This window comes from Arachis hypogaea, chromosome 5, assembly GCF_003086295.3.
Source record: "Arachis hypogaea cultivar Tifrunner chromosome 5, arahy.Tifrunner.gnm2.J5K5, whole genome shotgun sequence".
In the NCBI taxonomy this organism is placed as follows: domain Eukaryota; kingdom Viridiplantae; phylum Streptophyta; class Magnoliopsida; order Fabales; family Fabaceae; genus Arachis; species Arachis hypogaea.
This window is the reverse complement of record NC_092040.1, coordinates 32,555,375-32,566,682: the sequence shown is the minus strand read 5'-3', so window position 1 is coordinate 32,566,682 and position 11,308 is coordinate 32,555,375. Positions and strand designations below refer to the sequence as shown.

Sequence of the window (11,308 nt, the reverse complement as noted above, 5' to 3'; positions counted from 1 at the left end):
AGCAAAAGAAGAAAGAAAGATGTAGAAGAAGAAGAAAATGGAAGAGATGGAGGGTGTATAGGGTTTGGCCAAGGGTAGAAGAAGGTGGTTGTGATGTGTGAAAATGAAGGAGTGAAGGGGGTATTTGGGGAAGAGATATAGAGGTTATTGGTAAAGGGTATTTGGGAAAGAGTGTTGTAAAAATGTGTGAAGAGGAGAGAGAGTGAGTTGAGGTTGGTGGGGATCTTGTGAGATCCACAGATCCTGAAGGGCCAAGGAATTCTCTTCCCTGCTCCAATTGGGCATTCACAACGCCTTAGAGTGCAATGCTGGCATTTAAATGCCAGTCTGCTGTCCTGTTCTGGCGTTTAAACGCCAGTTTTCCTTCCTGTTCTGGCATCTAAATGCTAGTTTGTTGCCCTATTTTGGCATTTAAACGCCAGTCTGGTGCCCTATTCTGGTGTTTAAACGCCCAGAAAGGTACCAGATTGGGCGTTTAAACGCCCATTTTGCTACCCTTACTGGCGTTTAAACGCCAGTAAGTCCTTCCTCCAGGGTGTGCTGTTTTCAATGCTGTTTTTTGATTTTTTTCTTTATTTTTGTAATTGTCTTTGTGACTTCACATGATCATCAACCTAAAAAAAACAAAATAATATAGATAAAATTAAAGTAAAATTGGGTTGCCTCCCAATAAGCACTTCTTTAATGTCAATAGCTTGACAGTGAGCTCTCATGGAGCCTCATGGTTGATCAGAGTATGTTTGAGATCTCTCAACACCAAACTTAGAGTTTGGCTGTAGCCTCCCAACACCAAACTTAGAGTTTGAATGTGGGGGCTCTGTTTGACTCTGTATTGGGAGAAGCTCTTCATGTTTACTCTCCATGGTTACAGATGGAGAACCTTGAGTCTTTACTACAAGGCATTCTTCATTCACATGAAGGATCAACTCTCCTCTGTTAACATCAATCACAGCTCTTGTTGTGGCTAGGAAGGGTCTTCCAAGGATGATAGATTCATCCTTATCCCTCCTAGTGTCTAGGATTATGAAATCAGCAGGGAAGTAAAGGCCTTCAACCTTCACTAGCACGTCCTCTACTAGTCCATAAGCCTTTTTTCATAGATTTATCTGCCATCTCCAATGAGAATTGGGCAGCCTATACCTCATAGATTCCCAGTTTCTCCATTACAGAGAGTGGCATCATGTTTATCCCTGACCCCAGGTCACACAGAACTTTTTCAAGGGTCATGGTGCCTATGGTACAGGGTATTAAGAATTTACCAGGATCTTGTTTCTTTTGAGTTAAAGTTTGTTGAACCAATGTATTCAGTTCATTCGTGAGCAAGGGAGGCTCTTTCTCCAAAGTTTCATTACCAAACAGCTTGGCATTCAGCTTCATGATTGCTCATAAATATTGGGCAACTTGCCCTTCAACAATGTCTTCATCCTCTTCAGAAGATGAATAGTCATCAGAGCTCATGAATGGTAAAAGGAGGTCCAAGGGAATCTCTATAGTCTCTGTATGAGCCTCAGATTCCTTTGGTTCCTCATTAGGGGATTCTGTACTGACCATTGGACGTCTCCTGAGGTCTTCCTCGTTGGGATTCACGTCCTCCTCCTCCTCTAAGGTTTCGGCCATGTTGATTATATCAATGGCCTTGCACTCTCCTTTGGGATTCTCTTCTGTATTACTTGGGAGAGTGCTAGGAGGAGTTTTAGTAACCCTTTTACTCAGTTGGCCCAATTGTGTCTCTAAATTTCTAATGGAGGATCTTGTTTCAGTCATGAAACTAAGAGTGGCCTTAGATAGATCAGAGACTTTGTTTGCTAAGATAGAAGGATTCTACTCAGAATGCTCTGTCTATTGCTGAGATGATGATGGGAAATGTTTGTTATTGCTAAACCTATTTCTTTCACCATTGTTATTATTGAAGCCTTGCTTCTGTTGATCCTTCCATGAAAAATTTGGATGATTTTTCCATGAAAGATTATAGGTGTTGCCAAAGGCTTCACCCATGTAATTCACCTCTGCCAATGCAGGGTTCTCAGGATCATAAGCTTCTTCTTCAGAAGATATTTCTTTAGTACTGTTGGATGTGTTTTGCAATTCATTCAGACTCTGAGAGATCATATTGACTTGTTGGGTCAATATTTTTTTCTGAGCTAGTATGGCATTCAGAGCATCAATTTCAAGAACTCGTCTCTTTTGAGGCGTCCTAATACTCACAGGATTCCTCTCAGAGGTATACATAAACTAGTTATTTGCAACCATTTCAATAAGTTTCTGAGCTTCTGTAGATGTTTTCTTTAAGTGAATGGATCCACCTACAGAGTGGTCCTGAAAAATTCAGACAGACCATCATAGAATATATCTAATGTGGTCCATTCTGAAAGCATGTCAGAAGGACACTTTTTGGTCAGTTGCTTATATCTTTCCCAAGCTTCATAGAGGGACTCACCATCTTTTTGTCTAAAGATTTGAACATCCACTCTAAGCTTGCTCAGCTTTTGAGAAGGAAAGAACCTGGCTAAGAAAGTCGTGACCAGCTTATCCCAATAGTCCAGGCTATCTCTAGGTTGTGAGTCCAACCATGTTCTAGCTCTATCTCTTACAGCAAAAGGGAAAAGCATAAGCTTGTAGACTTCAGGATCAACTCCATTGGTCTTAACAGTATCACAGATCTGCAAGAACTCAGTTAAGAACTGATAAGGGTCTTCTGATAAAAGTCCATGAAACTTGCAATTTTGTTGCAGTAGAGAAACTAATTGAGGCTTTAGCTCAAAATTGTTTGCTCCTATGGCAGAGATTGAAATGCTTCTTCCATAAAAGTTGGAAGTTGGTGTAGTAAAATCACCAAGCATCTTCCTTGCATTGTTGTTTGGTTTGGCCATAATTGTTTCTTGTGCTGCTTCCTTTTCGAAAATTCCAGTGAGGTCCTCTTCAGAGTTTTGTGCTTTAGCTGCTCTTAGCTTCCTCTTCAGAGTCCTTTCAGGTTCAGGATCAGCTTCAACAAGTATGCCTTTATCTTTGTTCCTACTCATATGAAAGAGAAAAAAAAACAAAGAAAATATAGAATCCTCTATGTTACAATATAGAGATTCCTTTAGGTGTCAGAGGAAAATAAGAATAGAATAAGGAGGTAGGTAAAATTTTGAACACACAAAGAGAGATGGAGTTCGAATTGACAATGGAGGAGGAATGTTAGTGTTTAAATAGAAAAAGATGAGAGAAGGGGGGAATTTTTGAAAATTAAAAGAATAAAATTTAAAATGAATTTTTGAAAAATTGGTTGTGGTTTTGAAAAAAGATAGGAAATAGTAAAATAAAAAAAATCAATTAGTTAGTTGAAAAAGATTTGAAAATCAATTTTTGAAAAGATAGGAAGTTTAGAAAAGATTTTTGAAACCAAATTTTTTTTTGAAAAAAGATATGATTTGAAAAAGATATGTTTGAAAAGATATGATTTTGAAAAAGATATGATTGAAAATATTTGATTTGAAAAAGATTTGATTTTGAAAAATTATGAAGATTTGAAAAAGATTTGATTTGAAAACAGAATTCCTCTCCTTGTGTCATCCTGGCGTTAAACGCCCAGGAGCTGCATGTTTTGGGCGTTTAACGCCCAATTACTGCATGGTTTGCGCGTTTAAATGCCCAGCCAAGTACCCTGGTTGGCGTTTAAACGCCAGTTTTCCTTTTTCACTGGGCGTTTTGAACGCCCAGCTTTTTCTCTGTAATTCCTCTGCTTTATGTTCTTGGATTTTCATTTTGCTAAATCCTTTATTCAAGAAGATATATTTTCAATTTTGAAAAACAACAAAATGAGTCGAAACATATAATTCTTGGATCAAAACACAAGATATATGCAAGAACATTATGAACGTCAAGATGAACACCAAGAACAATCTTGAAGATCAAGATGAACATCAAGAACTCAGTTTTCTTAATGAAAGAAAACATGAAGGACACCAAACTTAGAACTTTCTCATGTTTGGGCCATATGAATGCAAGAATGCATGTGTAAAACATCATGCAGTGCAATTCAATAAATCATGAAGATCAAACAAGTCAATTCATCAAGAACGACTTGAAGATCATCAAGAACACAATGTATGTGTTTCGAAAATTGCAAGACAATTAAAATCATGCAATTGACACCAAACTTAAAATTTGGCCCTAGATTCAAACAAGAACCATGAAATATTTTTAAGTTTTTATGATTTTATGAATTTTTTTGGGTTTTTCAAAAATTATTTTTAGAAAAATGAAAAAGAAGAAAATTTTTTTGAAAGATTTTTGAAAATTTTTTGAAAATAAAATAAGAAGAAAATTACCTAATCTGAGCAACAAGATGAACCGTCAGTTGTACAAACTCGAACAATCCCCGGCAACGGCGCCAAAAACTTGGTGCACGAAATTGTGATGCACAATGGCGCCAACAACTTGGTCGCACAATTGTAATCTCACTTCTTTGTCACAACTTCACACAACTAACCAGCAAGTGCACTGGGTCGTCCAAGTAATAAACCTTACGTGAGTGAGGGTCGATCTCACGGAGATTGTCGACTTGAAGCAAGCTATGGTCACCTTGTAAATCTCAGTCAGGCGGATTCAAATGGGTTATGGAGTTTTCATAATTAAAAGATAAATAAAACATAAAATAAAGATAGAGATACTTATGTAATTCATTGGTGGGAATTTCAGATAAGCGTATGGAGATGCTTCATCCCTCTTGAATCTCTGCTTTCCTACTGCATTCATCCAATCCTTCATACTCCTTTCTATGGCAAGCTGTATGTTTGGGTTTCACCGGCATCAATGGCTACCTTCCGTCCTCTCAGTGAAAATGGTCCAAATGCGCTGTCAGCGCACTGCTAATCATTTGTCAGTTCTCGATCATGTTGGAATAGAATCCAGTGATCCTTTTGCGTTTGTCACTACGCCAAACACTCGCGAGTTTGAAGCTCGTCACAGTCATCCCTTTCCAGATCCTACTCGGAATACCACAGACAAGGTTTAGACTTTTCGGATCTCAGGAATGACTACCAATAATTCTAGCTTATACCACAAAGATTCCGATCTTTCGGAATAGAGCTAAGAGATACATGCTCGATCTAAGGTAGAACGGAAGTGGTTGTCAGTCACGCGTTCATAGGTGATAATGATGATGAGTGTCACGGATTATCACATTCATCATGTTGAAGTGTAGCGAATATCTTAGAATAAGAATAAGCATGAATTGAATAGAGAACAGTAGTAATTGCATTAACACTCGAGGAACAGTAGAGCTCCACACCCTTAATCTATGGTGTGTAGAAACTCTACCGTTGAAAATACATAAGAACAAGGTCCAGGCATGGCCGTGAGGCCAGCCCCCAAAATGTGATCAAGAGATCAAAAGATGATCAAAAGATGAAAATACAATAGTAAGAGGTCCTATTTATAATGAAACTAGCTACTAGGGTTTACAGAAATAGGTAAATGATGCAGAAATCCACTTTCGGGCCCACTTGGCGTGTGCTTGGGCTGAGCATTGAGCTTTACACGTGTAGAGACTTCTCTTGGAGTTAAACGCCAGCTTTGGTGCCAGTTTAGGCGTTTAACTCCAGCTTTTATGCCAGTTCTGGCGTTTTGACTTCAGAATAGGGCAGAGAAGGAGCGTTTGAACGCCAGTTTGCATCATCAAAACTCGAGCAAAGTATGAACTATTATATATTTCTGGAAAGCTCTGGATGTTTACTTTCCAACGCAATTGAGAGAGCGCCATTTGGAGTTCTGTAGCTCTAGAAAATCTACTTCGAGTGCAGGGAGGTCAGAATCCAACAGCATCATCAGTCCTTTTTCAGCCTCTGAATTAGATTTGTGCTCAGATCCCTCAATTTCAGTCAGAAAATACCTGAAATCACAAAAAAAAAAAAACACACAAACTCATAGTAAAGTCCAGAAATGTGAATTTTGCATAAAAGCTAATAAAAACATCCCAAAAAGTAGCTAGATCCTACTAAAAACTACCTAAAAAAATACCAAAAAGCGTATAAATTATCCGCTCATCAACGGTCAAGGAGGTGTAACAACTAACAAGAAGAATTGCAGCCCTATCCCGTTTCCTACCAACATCGATGGCAAGATCATATCATATCATCAACAGTTTAAAGAAGTCCAAGAACTTTATATGGTCGGACACATGTGAACAAGCCTTTGCCGAATTTAAAGAACTCCTCGCCTCCCCACCCGTATTACATAAGCCAATACAAGGTAAGCCTTTATACTTATATTTGTCAGTATCTACTTATACAATTTATTCCATGCTTGTCATAGAAAGAGGCAAAGAGCAATATTAAGTGTACTTTGTCAGCAAAGTCTTACAGAATACAGAAACGCGATACCCGAACATTGAAAACTGGCATATTACTTAATCATTATAGCAAGGTGTCTTTGTCACTATTTTCAGAGCCACGAAATCATAGTTCAGACTCATCAACTATTACGACAAGTGCTAGCACGGTTTGACCTGGCAGGGAATTAATCAAATGGTCAATCAAATTGTCCGACTATGATATCTCATACCAAGCCCGAGGCTCATTGAAATCCCAGGTCCTCACCGATTTGTTTCAGAATTTACTGCAATAGACGTACTTTATCCTAAATAGGAGTTGTACATCGATGGAGCCTCCAACGAGGACGCCAGCGGAGTCCGGATCATCCTTAAGGACAACTCAGGAGTGTCAACCGAACAATCGATAAAATATTCCTTCCCAACAAGCAATAACCAATCTGAATATGAGGCTTTGTTGGCTGGACTACGCCTAGCTAAAGAAGTAAATATCAAACATGTGAAGGTCTACTGTGACTCATTGCTAGTTGTCCAACAGATAAATGAAAACTTCCAGATACGAGACCCTTTGCTAGATAAATACTTATATAAAGCAAAAAAGTTTAATACAATAGTTTGAACATTTCCAAATAATACATATACCTAAGGAAGAAAATCATAGAGCAGATATTTTGTCTAAATTGGCCACTTCAAGAAAAACAAATATCACGCTGACATTATCTCAACTAATATTGAAGGAACCGAGTATATATGGTATGTTTATTTTGAGTTTGTCACATGAAGAGGACTAGAGAGCACCATATATCATTTACATAAAAAATGGGAGCATACCACCATTAGAGGAAACCCCGAAACTTTTCCGAAAAAAGGCAAGCCTCTTTACCCTAATTGGTGATGACTTATACAAAAGGGGATTCTCCAGGCCACTTTCAAAATGCCTCGGGGATGAGGATGTCAGCTTAGCAATATCAGAAGTACATGATGGCATCTATGGCACACATATGAGAGGACGAAGTCTAGCTGCAAAGATCTTACGAGCAGGATACTACTGACCCTCCCTGAAAAAGGATTGCATGGAAAAAGTTAGATGCTGCGACAATTGTCAAAAATGCGCATTAGCAATTCATAATCCAGCCGAGCTATTACATACTTTGGAAATTGGATAGCCTTTTCACAAATAGGGGCTTGATATCCTCAGACCATTTTCTGTTTCAAAAGGGCGGGTAAAATTCTTACTAGTTTTAATCGATTATTTTATAAAGTGGATAGAGGCAGAACCGCTTGCCAAAATCACCTCAAACAAGGTAAAATCTTTCATTCGGAAATCTATTATATGTAGATATGGAATACCCGTGGATATCGTTTTTGATCATGTTAGGCAATTCATTGACAAAAAGATAGCATCTTTCCTACAAAATTTAAACATAAACCATCATTTCTCATCGATAGAGCATCCACAAACTAACAGGCTCACCGAAGCTGCTAAAAAGGTTATTTTGCAGGCACTAAAAAAGAAGCTCACAATAGCCAAAGGACACTAAACCGAGTTAATACCTGAAATACTTTGGGGATATAACACAACACCCCATTCAGTTGAGATCTCCCAAGGGTTATTGCGAACCGACAATTTCAATAATAACATTAACGAGCAAGCACGGAATGTCGAACTTGACATCTTAGAAGAAAATCACAATAATGCCAAAGTTTGACAAGCAGCAATGCAGATCGTTATTCAATGCAAGTATAATAAAAAGGTGAAATCTCAGAGACTATATCAAGGAGACCTCGTCTTACGAAGGCTTGAATATGTCAAAAAAACCCCTAGACAAGGAAAACTAGCCACAAACTGGGAAGAAACTTTCAGAAAAATCAAAAGTACACGGACAAGGAGCATATTCTCTACAAAATCTAGAAGGAACCAAACTGCCAAACACTTGGAATATATCATCATTACAAACATATCATAGCTAGTCAATTGTAACAAGTGAAGGGGGACGGTACTCTTTTTCCTACCACCGAAGTTTTTTTCATATTGGATTTTACTCAGAGAGGTTTTAATGAGGATGACCACTTCACATTATGTACAAACAGAATATCAAATAAATATTACAAATTGCATGTTTATCCTTCTATGTCTACTTTACATGCACAAAATTTAGACAAATTTTTGTATACTAATATATCATCTATCAAAGTTCATATGAAAATATCAGAAAAAACCAAACAAGGTTAATTATCGCCAAATGTCAAATGTTTAGCAAAAAGCTTACCAAAATCTACCAAAGTTCAAATCATAAAATGAAATATAAATTAAGGCATTATCAGCCTTCTTTATCGGCCACGACCGCTTTTTCATCTTCAATCTCGTCAGCTTCACCATCCACAAGTTTTCCACCAGCAACAATCTTGGTGACATTAAGTTTAGCAACCTCAAAATCAGGTGAAAAGACGACCACTTAGGTCACACATCGATTGAAACCCGCGGCAAACATCTCCATAACTTCAGTTTCAAGCTCATGAACATGAGAGGTCATCTTCCTTTTATCAACATCTGCTTATTTAATTTGCCCTTGCAAGGTGCGGATTTGATTTCGCAGAGTTTCCACCTCTTCTTCCGTATCCTTCATTTTTTTAGTCACATGCAATCATTATATCCCTCCCCTTTAAAGATTTCTCCAATTCCAAAACCTTTTCAATTTCTTTCTTCTCTTCCACTCCCAACAGCTCAGTTGTACGACCTATACACAATATTCTTGCGGCAATTACCTACACGAAATAACCAATGATAAGACTGCAACCATACAAAACACCAAATGTATACAAATATTATTTTACCTACAAAAATTGCACGACAGTTTCTTTTCTTAAATTCTTCAGCAAATGAACATCACTTGGATACTGAATAACTTTCTCAGCTAATTCTACACAAGGAAATTGATCACTCCACACAGATCTCGGATCGGCACCACAAACAAATGCATGCAAATGCATTTATTTCAGTCTTTCATACTGAACACGTGAGCCAAGATTAACATCGGCATCAGATAAGAACTCCAATGACTTTTTTGATCCAACCCTTTCCTTTTTCCAGTTTCTGGGTGCGTACTGGACTGAGCCGCCTCAGGGATAATAGTCTTCTCAGAACCATCTTTCTCATTTTTCTTCCTTAAATCCAAGAAGGACCTCATGCAGGCTGAAGACAAGCTTAGCACTTTGCCACCTAAAAGAAAAAGAAATACCTTAATAACACTCTTAAAACACGAAAGGTGTTCAAACTTCAAACACATTACCTATGTATCTAGGCGAAAGCAAATTTATCAGACTCATCTTTTAATATTTCAGGAATCGAAAGCAAATTCCTAGGCAAAAAACAATCAATAAGTTAATCTAAAATGATCTCCTCATCATCAGTCCTACTCATAGCTTCTAAAATCTACATAGGTTCTAGACACCAGTATAGTGGAAATTTTTTCACCAGTTCATCATATAAGTAAAAAGGGTATTCAGTCTCTTTAGAACGGACTTTCATAAACATCTCTTTAAAGTTTTTAAAAGAGAATTTGTACAGTACGAAAAGGGAATGGCCAGGGTAATTACTGAGGTTTATCCACAGACCTTTCCGTACCCCTTTTGATTGAAATAAAGAGAAAAAAAGTTAAGAGAAGGACAGACTTCATGAAAATCATTAAGTCATTCAAACACTCGGAGAAAATCCCAAGAATTAGGATGCAACTGCGACGGAGCACAGTTCAACTGAGTTAACAATTTGCACTCAAAATCAGTGAAAGGAAACTTCACATGAAACTCAGTCAACACACGGCTGTAAAAGTAAAAATATGTCCAATCCCCCTTTCTTTTTTGCACACCCTCTCCTCACCATTATAGGGAAGAAATTCAATCCTAGTGTGGCTACCCTCCCTCACCCAGTTAGACCCATTCAGAATAGTTAAGACTCAGTGTTCTGGAACCGTGATTTACGACCCTTTACGTCTGCATGAACCCAGTGGTACCAATATTCTTTAACCTCAACAACTTTGTCTTTTCTCATCAAACAACAAGCAAGCACGAAGTGAAAAAGTAAGAAAAAATTACGAACCTTTGGATGTCATTTTTCTTGATAAATTAGAAGGAATATAGAGGTGGTGATTTTTCCCAAAAAACAATGAAAGAAAAAAATTAAAAAGACCCGACTAAGGCCATTACCACACGATAAGAGACACACAATCTCAAACCTTTAAAAAATTTTAAACCCTAAACTTGACAAAAGGCCACATCCGCAACTTAAGCTTGGGGCCTGGGAGGACACAAGCCGAAGTATAACATCGGCATTTTAAGTATAAGATCAATTTGCTTATAAAGGATCTATAGCAAGTCAAGTTTGGGGGCTCTGGTCCGTCTCTGCTATTTCGGAATCGTGATGTTATACTTCGGAATAGGCTTTTGATTTAAAAAGTAAATCCCGCATCTCAACGGCTCAAAACACAATTCTCGGAACTCCAAGACTAGAATGGTTACATCATGCAACAATAAATAGAGAACAAATATGAGCAAGAGAGGCATAAAAAATTAAGAGACATCCCCACTTGAGAGATTTGATTTTTTGAAAATTTTGTACTGACTTGAGCGTCGGAGTCCTTTTTGCAGGTCTCTAACTTTGATTTTAACCTCAACTGGACAGACGAGGAACTCACAACATAACTCATAGGAGGAAGACGATTAAAGAGCTGCCTTCTTTGCTGACGAACTATATCTCGGAGTTCCACATCAGGCCAGAACATTATTAATTAAGAAGTTTATAACTTTCAAATTCTTCTTTGGATTTAAATTTCATAGGTTTCTTTTGGTATATATTATGAGCACTAAAGGTTAAATTTAAATCTAGAAGAGTGGTTTTACTACTTCCAAACTTGATTACTTTTTTCTTGTGCGATTTTAACAAATTATATTGAATCTTTATTATTTTATTTTTCATGGTGATAGAAGAAAATTTATATA

General features: G+C 37.6%; 1 non-coding gene across 1 annotated transcript; it reads left to right on the top strand.

Annotated features, from left to right (window-relative positions):
* Positions 1-2,369: 2,369 nt before the first annotated feature.
* On the top strand, positions 2,370-2,477 carry LOC112805078 (small nucleolar RNA R71). Its single transcript, XR_003203689.1, has one exon. It is a non-coding gene; the product is annotated as a small nucleolar RNA R71 (small nucleolar RNA).
* Positions 2,478-11,308: the final 8,831 nt, after the last annotated feature.